At 37.4% G+C, this 16,030-nt stretch overlaps 1 protein-coding gene across 1 annotated transcript in view; it reads left to right on the forward strand.

The window, feature by feature from the left end:
- The first annotated feature begins 13,894 nt into the window (after window positions 1–13,894).
- LOC115215790 overlaps window positions 13,895–16,030 on the forward strand; it is a 97,922-nt gene continuing 95,786 nt past the window's right edge. The window contains exon 1 of the mRNA XM_029785089.2: window positions 13,895–14,012. The gene's annotated coding sequence lies outside the window, so the exon portion shown is untranslated. The remainder of the gene's footprint in view (window positions 14,013–16,030) is intronic.

Genomic DNA, 16,030 nt, shown 5'->3' on the forward strand with positions numbered 1-16,030 from the left:
CGAGCGATATTAAAACGAATAGTTTAGTGTATTTAAACATGTGATGTTTATCGAAATATGGTAGCTAGAGTATACTAACAGGGGAGAAACAACTTGAGCAAAACTTGGTACATTGGTACAACAAGAAAAACATGATGATGATGATGATGATGATGATGATGATGATGATGATGATGATGATGATGGTGGTGCTGGTGCTGGTGGTGCTGGTGGTGCTGGTGGTGGTGCTGGTGGCGCTGGTGCTGGTGGTGCTGGTGGTGAGAATAATCCTTTCTAATTTTGGCACAAGACCAGCAGTTTTAGTGGGTTGCAGGTTAGTCTTATTATATCGACCTCAGTACTCGACTGGTACTAATTTTATCGACCCTGAAAGGATAAAAGGTGAAGTCGACCACGGCAGAGTTTGAACCCAGACAGTAAAGACGGACGAAATGCTGCTAAGCTTTTATTCCGATGGGTTAACAATTCTGTTAGCTATCAGTCGTCGTCGTCGTCGTCGTCGTCGTCGTAGTAGTAGTAGTAGTAGTAGTAGTAGTAGTAGTGGTGGTGGTGGTGGTGGTGGTGGTGGTGGTGGTGCAATAAGTTTCAAGAGAAAAACGAAAGCAGCCTTGGCTACAGCAGAAAGCATTTGGTAACAAACAAGCTAGCAATCGAGATGAAAACACGGATAAATCAGGAAATGAAACAAGAGCAGCGGCTTCTAGTGAAAATATCAAAACATGAATGCAATAATGAAACATAACTGGATAAATATAGGAAGAAGAAAAACAAAAACAAACAAAAAAAAAGTACCTTTGCAAATGGCAGAAAGCATTTTGTAACAAAGCATGTTTCCAGTATGGTTGAACATAAAGCTGAAAATCAGATAAAAAGAGTGCTCATTTACAATGAAAATATATCGTATACATAATACAGTGGTAAAATATTAGAGAGAAAAATGAGAAACAAAATTAGCTTAACAATAGCAGAAAGTATTTGATTTTAATATTTTGTCTTCATAAACCGCTTGCATTTTCTGTGTAATCTATGGGGAATTTTTTTTTGTGTGTGTGTAGTGGGGGGGGTCTTTTTTGTTGTTTGTTTTTTTTTTGTTTTTTTTTGTTTTTCCATTTCTATCTGTCGATAAACTGTGCCTTTTCATGAATCTGTAAACACCCAACCTTCTGTTCATGCAAAACCCTGAATCTCTTGTTCTTATAATCCTAAGGCCTTATTCATTATCATTTTAGTAGAAATAGAAATGCATTTCTTAATTCTTCTCGGTTATTACCTAGTTTTGTTTTAACTCCTTGTCAAGTTCTGGCCTATGTAGGACTCGACAACAAATGTTACTCTTCCCTTCTTAAGAAGTCTGTAAATGTTGTTCTTGCTTTCAGTTTCGTTTATCACTAATTCATTCGTCACTGATCCAGGATAACACAGTACGCTCAACTATGTAATCCGTGATAAGCATAACATGGTTTACAATTGAGCGCGTTGTGTTATCTCGGAACAGTGATGAATGAATGGGTGAAAAACGAGGATACTTGTAGCATCTAATGTAAGTTTTCAGCTGAGTAGACGGAAGCCTGTTCTGGTACTGTTTTCATTATATCATTTGCGGGGAGATGGGTCACTACTATCATTAGCGTTCGGGCGCCAATCATTGACGAGACCAAGGAAGGTCGAAATCACGTTGTCCGGTAGTCGCGGCACTGAAGGTGGTTGGGGTTTATCTCCCTACTACCGATATAAACAAGAGTGCATTTTGCACCAAAAGCCAATGTGGGATTTTCTCTCGTGCTATCCACCGCAGTATAGTTTATTCTAACAGGACATCCACATTTAAGTGGGCATAAATATTAATTCTCGGTATTAACACTACTACCTGTGTTGCTAACATACATTTTTCTTGAGATTGTTCAGAAGAACCTAAAATTGCGACATTCGTGTTGTTGTTATCGTTGGTGGTGGTGGTGCTGGTGGTGCTGGTGGTGCTGGTTTGGTGGGGGGGGTGATGCTGCTGCTGCTGCTCAGAACAGAACCATGGACGAAATACCTATTTCTTTACTACCCATAAGGGGCTAAACACAGAGAGAACAAACGGATTAAGTCGATTATATCGACCCCAGTGCGTAGCTGGTACTTATTTAATTGACCCCGAAAGGATGAAAAGCAAAGTCGACCTCGGCGGAATTTGAACTGAGAACGTAGCCATGGACGAAATACCGCTAAGCATTTCGCCCGGCGTGCTAAGGATTCTGCCAGATCATCGACTTAGATACATAGAAATTATTAAAAGCAAAAACTATTAAGCGTATATGCATATATTCATGAGCAGAAAATTACATACACTCCCCTACTCTTACACTGACGCACAATAATTGGCTGATAGGCTTAACTTCGGAGAAAGGCTTAACCCGTCACATGGTTTAACTTCTACTATACGGCTCAGAAACCTGGACGTTATCAAAGAAGCTTGAGAGGCGGTTGGATGGAACCTACACTCGCCTCCTTATGAGAGCTCAAAATCTCTCGTGGAAGCGCCATCCAACCAAAATGCAAATATATGGGAAACTACCACCTGTGTCATCTCTTGTGAAAGGTAAGAGAGTCCAGTTTGCTGGACATTGTTGTAGAGCTGAAAAAGAGGTAATTTCTACTATTCTCCTCTGGAAGCCATCTACTCGCAATACCAGAGGGCGCACACTCCCCTACCCTGATGTAATCTCCAGGGATACAGGCATCCAGCAACAGGACCTCCGTAATGCCATGATGGACCGTGAAGTCTGGCGTAGCATGGTAAATTCCATTGTCTCGACCACGGTCGAACAATGATGATGATTAACTTCACCTCTGACCCCTTGAATGTTTTTACCTGGAGTTCACTCTATTGCTAACATTTCGGCCTGGTTCCCGGTTTGAGAAGACCTTCCTTCTTTTCTCTAGTTTCAAGGACCCTATAATGGAGCCGAGTGTACTACTTTCCCTTCTGACTGGAACATAAAAGACAAGTGGAAGTTACTCAATATGGTATTATCAATCCGAGTAAAGTATCGACCCGCGAGGAAAAAAAAACAACCTGTAACTCAGATGTGTCGAGTCCATACAATATATCTGTATACCATGGTTATATGTGAGTAAAACGTTAATGTGAGGCACTATGGGCTTCGAAAACTGAATAATTGTTCAGGAACAGTCTCTGCTTCCCGACTAAAAGGACAAATATTAATTGGTTAAAAACGTTATATGTCACACATTTCCAAGCAGGTATCCAAAATATCTTTGACTTACAGTCTCTATTTATCCAATACTTGCGGAAGCTATCTATTTGCTTGATGTTTCTGAACAGTATAATCACATATAAAATGATAATCAAAGTTGAAATATTGTGCACTGTAAAAATAATTTTCTCATTTCCAAGAAACACTACTCTTAGTGCTAAATTAGGAGTTATGTCCCTTAACAACAAAATTCCTTGTGTTATTGATATTCAAATTTCGAAATATTGTAAATATATATATGTGTGTGTGTGTGTATATATATATATATATATATATATATATATATATATATATCTATATATATATATATTATATATATATATATGTTAATAAAATAGAATATAGCATATATATAAACATATATGTACGTACCTACCTCTACATGTACATATACACGCATATATGTGTACAGGACACCAAAAAGACGTCGAGCACATAGAGAGACGAAACACATAGACACAAACCAAGGAACAAGACAAGCAAAAAAAAGGGAGAGATACAGGACAATAAGCACAACGAAAAATCCCCTTCTTCAGTCGCTAAGATTTCATCTACTAAACGTTTCGAAGGATAACGGGAGGCTTTATGAAAATAAACAAAAGACGAAGGCAGGTGGAATACAAACAAACAATTGTATTAGTATGGCGCTCAGGAATATAAATAAAACAAGTCTTTTACGTTTCGAGCCTACGCTCTTCAACAGAAAGATACACAGAAAAGAAACACAGAAAGAAACAAGGAGAGAAAAAAATGCGTGCAGAAGCTAGCGAATCAACATGGCGATCTGATTTCGGCCAGAAGTCAAAGATCAAACGTGAGACGCAAGAGCGAAATTAGGGGAGATAACAGGGTTAAATAACCTCGCCCCAACATAAGAGTGTGTGTGTGTATGTATGAAAGAGTATGTAGTGCGTATGAGAGGTCTGGACGTGTGTAGGTATATATGATGTGATGTGTAAAGTCGTATGGTGTAGTGTAGAGAGAGGAGATTAGGGGGGAGGGGAGGAGGAGGGGTGATGTGTAAAGTCGTATGGTGTAGTGTAGAGAGAGGAGATGAGGGGGAGAGGAGAGATGAGGGGAAAGAGGGGAGGGGAGAGAGGAAATGGGGAAAAGAAAGAGGAGGGGAAAAGGAAAGAGGAGAAGAGGAGGGAGAAGGGGAAAGGTGAGAGTGAGGAGGGGGAGAGGGGGAGAAGGAAAGAAGGAGGGGGAAGAGAGGGGGAGAAGGAAAGAAGGAGGGGGTGGTGAGGGTGATATGAGATGAGGGTGGAGGGTGGAGGGGGAGATGAGATGAGGGGGAGGGGAGGGGGAGAAGGAAAGAGGAGACGAGGAGGCAGGAGGAGGGGGAAGGGGGAGAAGGAAGGAGAGGAGAAGAGGAGGGGAGAGGAGGAGGGAGGATAGAGGGAGAGAAGGAGAGGGAGAGAGAAGGGGAGTGAGGGAGCAGAGAGAAAGAGGGAAGGGGAAGAGGGAAGAAGAAAGAGGGAAGAAGAGAAGAGGAGGGAAAGGTGTGTGTGTGTATATATATATATACATATATATATGTGTATATATATATATATATATATATATATATATATATATATATATATATGCACATATATATATACATATACATATACTTATACATATACATGACGATTTCTCCATCTTCTTATGAAAAAGGAAAAGGCCCGAATAGCCAGGGCAAATAATTAGCTGTAAAATATTAATACATTTATAAATTAAAAGATACATCTATTTATAAATTTGTTCACGCTAGATCACATATACATTTAGCAATATATATACATACCAAACAATCTATAATATACGTACATACACTTAAACATACAGACGCAGGTACATGGCTACATACATATACAGACATTATACATAGGCAAGACAGAAATATATACAAATGCATATATATGTATGCATGCACACACACGCACGCGCACAAAATCTCCTGGTGCGTGCTTATACTAGTTAGTTTTTACAAGCGAAAGAAAGAAAAGGAAAAAGGGCAGAGAATAATAAGGGGGGGGGAAGGGGCAATTAAGAAAAAGAAATAACGAAACAGAAACAGAAAATTAGAGAGGGAAAGGGGGAAATAGATAGAGGTAAAGAAAGTGAAATGATGGGGTACGAAAACTATCTAACGAAGGTTAGATACTTCGTTCAGCTTGCGAAACGTGCACATATAAAAAAAAAAAGGCACACATAAAATTACATGTGTATCTACATAAATACAAACTTACATTCAAATACACACACATATAGACATGCATACAAATATACAAAAAATATGTACGCAAATACATTGATTACAATCTCAGAAAGTCCATGAGGTCAATTGCAAAAGATCTCCACGCGTCAAAAGGAACAATTAGAAATGTTGTCCACGAAGACATCAGATATAAGTCTCATATGATGAGGAAAGGTCAATTTGTCAGAAAAAGCAAAAGAAAATCACTGCATCAGATCTAAAAAGTTCTTGAAATCCAGCAGAAGATTGGATTTGGTTTTACTCAAACGAGAAAACTTCGACCACCAAGATCAAAAAGTTAACAGTAGAAATGAGAGATGGTTATGTGCAGACTCTTCTGAAGTTCCAAGTATTAAGCATACAAAATTTCCTGAAACTGTCATGGTTTTAGGGGTTGTCAGCAACGAAGGACATGTGATGCCTCCTTACCTCTTTCCACAAGGCCTTAGAGTTAACTCTGCCGCCTACATTGAGGTCCTGGAAATAACTGTTAAACCCTGGATAGACAATGTATGCAATGGAAGGCGATATGTGGTTCAGTAAAACTCTGCACTATCACACATGGCTCTAGTAGCACAGGATTGGATGGCTGAAAATGTTCATGATCAAATAACCCCTAACATTTGGCCTCCTAATTCCCCAGATCTCAATCCATTGTACTATTACATGTGGAGCGTTGTTGAGAGAGAGAGGTTAATGAAGACACCCATAACACCAAAGATTCTTTGAAAGCTGCCATAGTCAGAGTAATGTCCAAAATGAACCAGGACCACTTGATTCGAGCATGTAGATGATTTAGATTTCATATAGAAGCAGTCGCTGATGCTGAAGGTGGATTTATTGAATAACATTATAGAAAAGAAGGTTTAATTTTATCGTCATAGCATTTTTTTATAAATAAAGTTATTATCTGTTTTTTTTTTTATAAACAAATTTGTCTTCAAATATCTTATGCACCCTGTATACACACACATACAATATGTATATATGTTCATATATATATATATATATATATATCTGTAATATATGTGACAATTATTCGGCTGCCATAATAAAACTCCGAGTTTGGGATGTCGGAGTCTTATTATGGCAACCGAATAATTGTCACATATTATATTACAGATAAATTCCTCTATTTACATAATATCGAGGTCTCAGTCATTCTTTTGTTGTCTTACCATTACTATTAATATATATATATATATATATATATTCATGTGTGTGTGTGTGTGTATGTGTTAAAATACTCACACATACAACATCCACATTCAACAACAATGAAATGGCTGGAGTTGGAAAAACTTCATCTGCAGACCAACATGAAAACCTTCATTGAAAATGAAATAGCTGCAGAGAAACTGTGGATAACCAAAAAAATCAAACAGAACCCAAAAGTGTTCTATTCATAGGACCGCAGTCTCACCCTTTGTCCATTGATCGATGATAACGGCATTCTCCAATACAATGTTAAAGAAATGGCAGAAGTACTGCAGAAACAATACTGCTCTGTCTTTAGTGATTCCACTAATATTGATGTAAGAGATGTGAACGAAGTTGATTCCCAACATAGAATTTCGGACAAAATTATTACTGCTTCAGACATCATAGCAGCAATAAATGAGATCAAATACTATTCTGCTGTAGACCCTGATAGATTCCCCGTTAATCTCCTGAAGGAATGTAGACACCAACTTGCAGTCCTTCTGACCAACCTCTGGAGAAATTCGTTAGACGCAGGTTATATACCGAAACAGATCCTTCGCAGTCAACTCACCTCCCATATCATTAAAGTGTTTGAAAGGGTGATGAGATCAAGGATAGCTGGCTTCCTGGAGAGACACAAACGTCTAAATTCAAACGAGCATTGCTTTCGTTGCAGTAGGGACTATCTAACACAGCTCTTACACTATATCAATGATATCCTTAAAGCCTTGGGAACAGGTTCGAACTCTGATGTCATATATCTTGACTTCAGTAAAACGTTCGACGGAGTTAACCAAAATATCCTACTGTCAAAACTGTCAAATGTTGGAATCCGTGAAAAACTTCTACTCTAGTTTGAGTATTTCCTGGAGAATAGAACACAACATGTTGTGATCGGTGGAATCCACTCAAGCCCAGCAAAAGTCACAAGTGATGTTCCTCAGGGTCCGCTCCTCTTTATAATCTATATACATGACCTTTCCAGCGTCATAAAACACAGCAAAGTGAAAATATTCGCTGATGACTCCAGAAAATTATCAATGAAGAAGGTGACCGAACTCAACTCCAGTCTGCTCTACACGCTTTGAGTCACTGAGCAGACAAAAACAAAATGCAACTAAACTAGGGAAAATTTGAGCTGATGCATTTTGGAAAAAAGACCATGCTAAAACAATCATACTCTCCTCCTTCAGGGGAACCTCTCGCAGCATCTAATAATATCAGAGACCTGGGAGTAACTGTTGATAACAATCTCAATTGGAGTGCCCACATCAATAATAAGGTCGATATAGCTCGTAGTATGAGCTCCTGGATCCTAAGAACCTAAGAGGAAAAGGATCCCATTACTTTTAAACGGAATCTGAACAAATTTCTTCAAGGAATACCAGATAAGTCACCTATACTCACTGAACAAGAACTCTCTATTCGAATGGGCCATGATACCACAAAAATTGACTTAGACGATCCAATCAGGTGGTTCTATTAAGTTAGACATGGCCGGGACCAATCTTTTCTTGTCTGTTTGTTGTTGTTGTTATTGTTGTTTTGTTTTGTTGGGTTTTTTTCTTTGTTGCCGTAAACATTCGCTAGCTTTCTTACAAAGGGATCTAATGCTCTTAGCTTAGACTTTGGGGATTGGGCAACCAGATCGAACCATCTCAAGTGTAACTGCCCGAAATGGTCGTGACTTCTGGAACTTGACTGAGGAAGGAAAGCCACAGATGACCCGTCTTTTTATTTATTTGTTTTTTTTTGCTTGTCCTAATTGTTGTTTCTCTTGTCCGCCTTTATATCGTCTATATGTCCGAATGTTTTAACGTCCTCTTTTGCGTTTTTGTTCCATTTTTATATTTATATATACATATGTATGTATGTATGTATGTATGTATGTATGAATGAATGAATGAATGAATGAATGCATATATTTTTATTTTATTTTTATTTTATTTTATCTAGTTTCAGCTCACGAGCTGTGGCCATGCTGGGGCACCGCCATCTGCTGTTGCTACATGGTTTTACTTCACGAATGCTTTTTAGCAACTGCCATTTGGTGCATGAGAGAGTTCGATGCAGCTGCCCTCATCTGCACCTCCTGCCGTGAAGTTGGTTCATCTGAGACACCTGGCAAGAAGAGATCCAGTTTCATTTTAAAGACATCTGCATCCACCCCATGCAGGTCTCTTAGGTTCTTCGGGAGGATATTGAAGAGCTGTGGGCCTCGGAAGCCCAGGCTATCACAGTATCTTGTCCTACATCTTGATGGCAAATTCGGAGTCCTTGGCACCACGCAGTGGCGCCCAGTTCTGGCATTTGTGTAACTCTCGATGCCAAAGTTTGGGACAAGTCCTTCCAGGATCTTCCAGATGTATATTATGGCATATCTTTCTCGCCTACGCTCCAAGGAATAGAGTTTTAATCTCTTGAGTCTTTCTTTGTATATTTTCTTTGTGAATTAAGGCTACCATTGGTTTCATTTTAAGAAAAGTAGGAAACTATCCTAGTATCTTAACAATTTTTCAAGCCGATCCTCAGAGAAAAGTGTTCGCCGCCATTTCGAAAAGCAATCTGGCTTCGTTCATGGGATAAATCGTAAATTCGTGTAAATAATACAGCGAATCAATGTATCAAAGGGGCGTTACTCTTGAGTGGCAGCTTTTGAATGTTTGTCTCCCTTTGATTTGTCTTGTGGATAAATTAATCACAAAAAACTTTTCCCAAAAGACAAATCCAAGGGAGACAAACATCCAAAAGATTCCGCCAATATGGTGTTGAGCACTGATTTCATCATTCGACATTTACGTACACACACACATATATATATTCTTGTATTCTTTTTTTTTGTTTCAGTCATTTGACTGCGGCCATGCTGGATGACCGCCTTTAGTCGAACAAGTTGACCCAAAGACTTATTCTTTGCAAGCCTAGTATTTATTCTATCTGTCACTTGTGCCGAGCCGCTAAGTTTTGGGGACGTGAACACACCAAGCGACATGGGGGGGGGGGACACGCGCGCGCGCACATACACACACACACACACACACACACACACACATATATATATATATATATATATATATATATATGCGACGGGTTTCTTTCAGTTTCCGTCTACTAAGTCCACTCTTTGGTTGGTCCGAGACTATAGTAGAAGACACCCAAGATGTCACACAATAGGACTGAACCCGGAACCACGTGGCTGCTAAGCAAGCTACTTACCACACAGCCACTCCTGATATATGTGTGTGTGTGTGTGTGGTGTGTGTGTGTGTGGTGTGTGTGTGTGTGGAGGCTCGTGGCTTAGTGGTTAGGGTGTCAGCATCATGATCGCAAGATTGTGGTTTCGACTCCTGGACCGAGTGACGCGTTGTGTTCTTGAGCAAAACACTTCATTTCACATTGCTCCAGTCCACTCAGCTGGCAAAAATGAGTAACGCTGCAATGGACTGGCGTCCCGTCCAGCTGGGGAACACATACGCCAATGAAACCAGGGAACCGAACCCATGAGCCTGGCTAGGCTTTAAAAGGGCGCATTTATTTATTTATATATATATTCTTTTATTCATACCGAACTACTTGGTAAAGTGATTAATTATTAAGTAATTAATTAATTTTACCCTTTATAATTGATAATATAATTCTCTCCCTGATAGTAAACTAGAGTTTTTTTTTCTGTAGAATTTTTACTCATTAGCACACGTGGGTAAGTGAGGATGAATACGAGATCTCATTTGTCCGTTTGAATTCGGAAGTACTGGTTGTTAGATGTATGTTGGAATTCTGAAACAAGTTTCTATAAAACTAGTTTTTAAACATCGAATAGTAAGAGGGGTCCACCAGAATAAAATAGTAATCTCTATATATAAAACTGTAGTTGTGTGAGTGTCTGTCTCCTACGATTTAGATTCCTAACTACTCCCACATTTTGCGGGGCAGTTTAACCAAATTCGGGTATCTTATAGTCGTGATTCATATCGCGCCCGTCTGGGTATTAGCACGCGTCTACGATGAGTCTACGATTTTAAAATTAATTTAACATCATTTTTTATTCCATTTTAATGCATATTTTTTCGCGTGTCGATGGCGGCGGAGTTGGCGTCCATGGTCACACCTGCACCTGTGTTGCTTCTCCCCCTTCTTCCCTCCCTCGTGAAGCTGTGGGGAAGGGAGTGTAAGGAAATCAACGTCGTAAAGCGTTGTCAAGGAGACCAGCGTTCTTTAGAACAACGACTTCATGGCTTGAAGACACCAAAACAGAAATGGTTAAGAAAGCCCGAATTGGCATCTATAAGGGAAGTAACTCTCTAAAAATGCTTATATAGTTATTTCCCTTACAAACCGAGCAACGCCGGGCGATACTGCTAGTCATAGATAAAACAAAAAAAATAATATATGGTTCGATTTTGATCATTTGATGAGTGATTCACGGAGCTGATGTCGTCGAATAATTCTAATTTCGTTACAAACTTCTGGGGAAACATCAGTGCAGTGTAACTCTAGACACATGTCAATTATGTTAAGTTCACCCTTGTATAAAGTTACAAATAAACAGGAAAGATAGAAGACAGAAGCTAGTTCATAGTTCAAAATACATATTTCATGGGTTTTTTTTTCTTCCTCTTTTTCACTCTAATTCATTAACTGTTTAGACATAGAGACAGAAAGTTCTTACATGAAAATTAGATATTACCATGGTAGCTCTGGCTTGCAAAAATGTCCTTTGGTATAGCTATATTTAATGTAATTACCACGAACTAATCTGCAAGCCCACTTTCGTTCTTCTCGGGTACAGACATGAATTACTGGTGGCTATTTCTTGTTATTCTTTTTGATTTATAAAATTTTTTTTTCATCTCGTTTCAGCATTTGTTGTCAGTTGTGTTAAATTAATGTTTCGTTCTTAACTTCTATTTTTAAACTTTTAAATACTTTTATATTTATTTTAAATGTTAAAAATTTCCTTATGCATATACATTGTATTATAAACGCTAAAAATGTTAATATCTTAAAAAAAAAAAAGGAATATTAAATATGATATTTTTATTACCCAACAGAACGAAAATCTAATTTTGTCAAAGATTACCTAGTTAGCGTAAAATTGCATGATAACCAAATCCAAATACTAAACTGAATATGTAAGGGTCTGCTTGATTGATAAGCGGGAAATATGGAGGGGGGGTTACAATTGATTACAATAACCTATCTATCGCGATATTGCTTGGTGTAGTGTGGGGTAGCGCAGTATAATCGCGATATTCTTATTCATCAACATCTAATAGTCTCTACACATTGCTAGGCAGAGCGCCTTGCCCATCTCACACCGCTGACCCTTCAATGGGTCGAGGCGTAGAGCACATGTCGGCCGCGGCTGGACAGCTACCTTCACTGTGATTGTCGTTCTCGGTTGGGTGAAGATGGCTGTAAAGTGGGATGGGGTAAAATCTTAAGGAAATCAAAAATAACACCTTCCCCACTTCTCCCAGTACATGGAAATAATGGACACTGTTTTCTATTAACACCTACTTTATAAACAGTAAAGAGAATTGAGAGTTAAGTAGAAATTAGACTACCTGTTGCTAACATCATACTCAAAACAACTCACAACTCTCCAGACTTTGTTACACAATTACTCCAGCTCTACATCTACGATCTGTGTCAGCAAAAAAAACTTTCTCCAAAACAGACTTAAAATATCACTTTCAAAGTCTACCATCTCATTTCTTATCAGTACCTTCTATTATTGCTCTGGTCAGATAAAAGCCTTGTGATTGGATTTTATAGACATACACTAAAAGAATCCCAGTGTGTGCACGCAGGTGTGTGTGTGTGTGTGTGTGTGTGTGTGTGTGTGTGTGTGTTTATGTCTCCCTTTACGTGATTATTGTAAATGAATGTCCCTGTCATACAAGCAGTTTTTCCCAATCTTTTGTGAAGCATGTCTGGCCATGGATGAATATTAGCCTACCTGGAAAGAAGTCAATGTTGGTTACAGATTCAATATTCAAACCATAGAAAATTTGCCTCAACAAATTGTCTGACCAATGGAAGCATGTTTAATAGAGAAAGTAGTATTTGAGTGTGACTGATGTGCAGGAACAATAGACACTAAGAACACAGGAAATAAATTTTCTCAAATACCCAGGGAAATCATTAGAAGCAGTAAACAGTTTCTTTTTACCCAGGTGACAAAATTAGTAGTGGAGGTGGGTGCTCTGAAAGCATAGTTGATTGAATTAGAACTAGCTGTGCAAAGTTCAGAGAGCTGTTACTTTTATTGATAACAAAGATCCGCTCCCTCAGAATGAAGGACAGTTTGTTACTTGTGTATGAACAGCAGTGTGACATGGTAGTGAAACATGGGCTGTGAATGCAGACAACATGTAGGTACTAGAAAGAGATGAAGCCAGCATGCTCTGCTGGATGTGCAATGTCAATGAACATATACAACTTGGTATAAATGTGTTGAGAGAAAAACTGGGTATAAGAGGAATAAGATGTAGTGTGAAAGAGAGAAGACTTTGCTGGTTTGGTCATGCAATGTATATGGATAGACACAGCTGTACAAAGAAGTATCAATCTCTAAATGTGAAGGGAAAACCTGTGGAAAGGGAAGACATAGGAAGACATGGGACAATGTGGTGAAAGATGATCTGTAGATGTTTGTTGAGAAGAAAGGCCATCACTTTAGTGCCATTTCAGATTTTGCTGTTTGTACACAATCTGAACAGATGATACATAACATTTCACCCACCCCTGTTAATCCACTACTCAGGAGTGGTACTTTTTCATCAACACTGAAAGGATGAACGGTGAAGTTGTTCTTGGTGGGATTTGAACCTAGAGCACAGGGAAATAGAACAAGTATTACAAGTCATTCTGTCCAACATGCTAATGACTGCCAATTCACCACCATAGGAAGCTGAAATAGAAGCTGAAATGTATCCTACTGAACTTTAAATTTTTACCCCAATCTTTTACTAGGTTCAGCCTATTATTTTGTTTGTTAGATTCTAAAAATAATACATTCTAGATACATTTAAGATTGACATCTTTCCATCCTATGCAAAAAAAAATAAACAAAGATTAAATTAGGGTAATGATAGTAAGGTATTTTAATGTTATCAATATCATTATCAGCGACTTTTTAACTTTGTACGCAAACACTACCAATCAGTGATGTACATTTAGTCTTTGATTCATTTTAAAGAGATAGATAATAACATCATTAATATTTTTCCATAAAACAAAGAAAACATTTTTTTTTAATTAGCTCAGTTAATGATCACACAACAGAATGATGTTCAAAGGTAAATACTATTTTATATAAATGTTTTATTTATATTTACATTCAATATTTCATTTTGTGCCAAACCTTGGAGAAAGCATGGAATACAAAGTTGAAGAAAATGTTTCCAATTTTGAAGACAAATTTATTTTATATTCTTTCATTACATTTTTATATTGATCTTCAATCCTATCTTTCTGCAAATTTAGTCCAAATATTTTCAAGCCATCTTGCTCTGTATATGCACTACAATTTCAGCAAAGAAAGTGTCACAGTGCCATGTCATCTCAAACATAATGCAGCTTTCCCTTTTTGTACCTAAAAATCCATAATATATTTTGTCCTCTTTTTTTTAACACTTAATTATGATGTTGCCCACCAACTAATTTTGACTCTGATGATTTGTATTAAATTTTTCACATCTTACATAAGTAAATTCAGTAATATCCCTTTATGTCCCCTTTTATCATCTGTCCATATTGAAATTTAGTAAAAACAAGACAAAAAATTGTCACTTCTCCAGCTCAATATCTCTCTTTCTGCTTTCTATATAATATGTTGCTTCTCTATATAATGTGTTGGTTCAGTTATTCTAATATGTATAAGGTGAATCTTATTTTGTATTTTATTCTTTCTTCACAAGCATCTTTTATTTCTTCATAAACAATACACTGAAGTTGTAATTTTAATTTATTAAACATTGCAGGCTTGCTATATCAGAAAATGTTTGTGCTCACATTACAATTAAGTCTTCATGCACAGGGCTAGATTAAGCCCTAAGTACTTAAAAGATTTTGGTGCCCCCTTTTATAATTCAAAATATAAACAGTATTAAACCATAAAATAAATTTTTATTTTTCAAAATGAAACAAAACTAACAGTAAGATGGAAAATAATGTTTATTTTTGTATAGTTCCACTTTATTTATATTTGAAAAGTTTCCTGCTACTTTTTTTAAATGTAAAGTCTTTGACCAGATACTTACTATGACATCATAAACCAATTCATATAAAGCAATACAAATATTATTTTAGCAAGTTTAAAGTAATTTCTTTTGTGCTGTAAACTATTACCATTTCTATGGTGCCCCTGCTTCCCTTGATGCCCTAAGCACATGCTAATTTTTTTCGATTGCCTAATGATTTAATCCAGCACTGTTCATGGAGCATGTGTATCTTGATAATTTTTTGCTGGTCATTCTATTATTATGTCATTCAATGTTCATTAACAGCAAAATAAATAAATAGTTTCTTATTAGCTAAGTCTTTTAGTCGCAATTAAACCTTGTGTCTCAGATAAAATCCAATAAGATTAATTGCATGTTTGGGATTGCCATTGCACTGCAAAGGATCAAACATACTCATCACTGTAATTAATATCTAATGAATTCTAAAATATTTGAAGTAATTTCTAATTGTTCCAATTTCATTTTTGACTAAGATTAGTCATTTAGAAAATTATGTCTCTCATTAAAAATATTACAATTTTGATTAATTGAATTTTCTTGCTTAGTAGATCAAATATGCTAGTGTTCACATTATTACTGAGTTTCTCTGTCATAGGCTCCCATGGGTAATTTGTTCCGGTATTTTCTTTTAACTTATGCCATTTTGTATGATCCATGAAATAACTATTTATTTCAAGTCCTTCTAAGACTTGAAATAAATAACTGTTGTTGTTGTTGTTGTTGCTGTTGCTGTTGTTGCTGTTTTTGTTGTTGTTGTTGTTGTTGTTATTGCTGTTATTGCTGCTATTGTTGTTGTTGTTGTTGTTGCTGTTGTTGCTGCTGTTGCTGTTGCTGCTGCTGTTGTTGTTGTTGTTGCTGCTGCTATTGCTGTTGTTGTTGTTGTTGTTGTTGCTGCTGTTTCTGGTCTTGTTGTTATTATTATTATTCAGGTTACTGCCTGGAATCGAACTCAGAATCTTGGGGTTAGTAGCCCACGCTCTTAACCACAATACCATATGCTCATGGGCAATTATGGAGTGAATTCTAGGGCAGTGACCTGAATAATAATAATAACAATAACATCAAAAAATACC

The sequence above is a fragment of the Octopus sinensis genome, linkage group LG9 (genome assembly GCF_006345805.1).
Source record: "Octopus sinensis linkage group LG9, ASM634580v1, whole genome shotgun sequence".
NCBI lineage: Eukaryota > Metazoa > Mollusca > Cephalopoda > Octopoda > Octopodidae > Octopus > Octopus sinensis.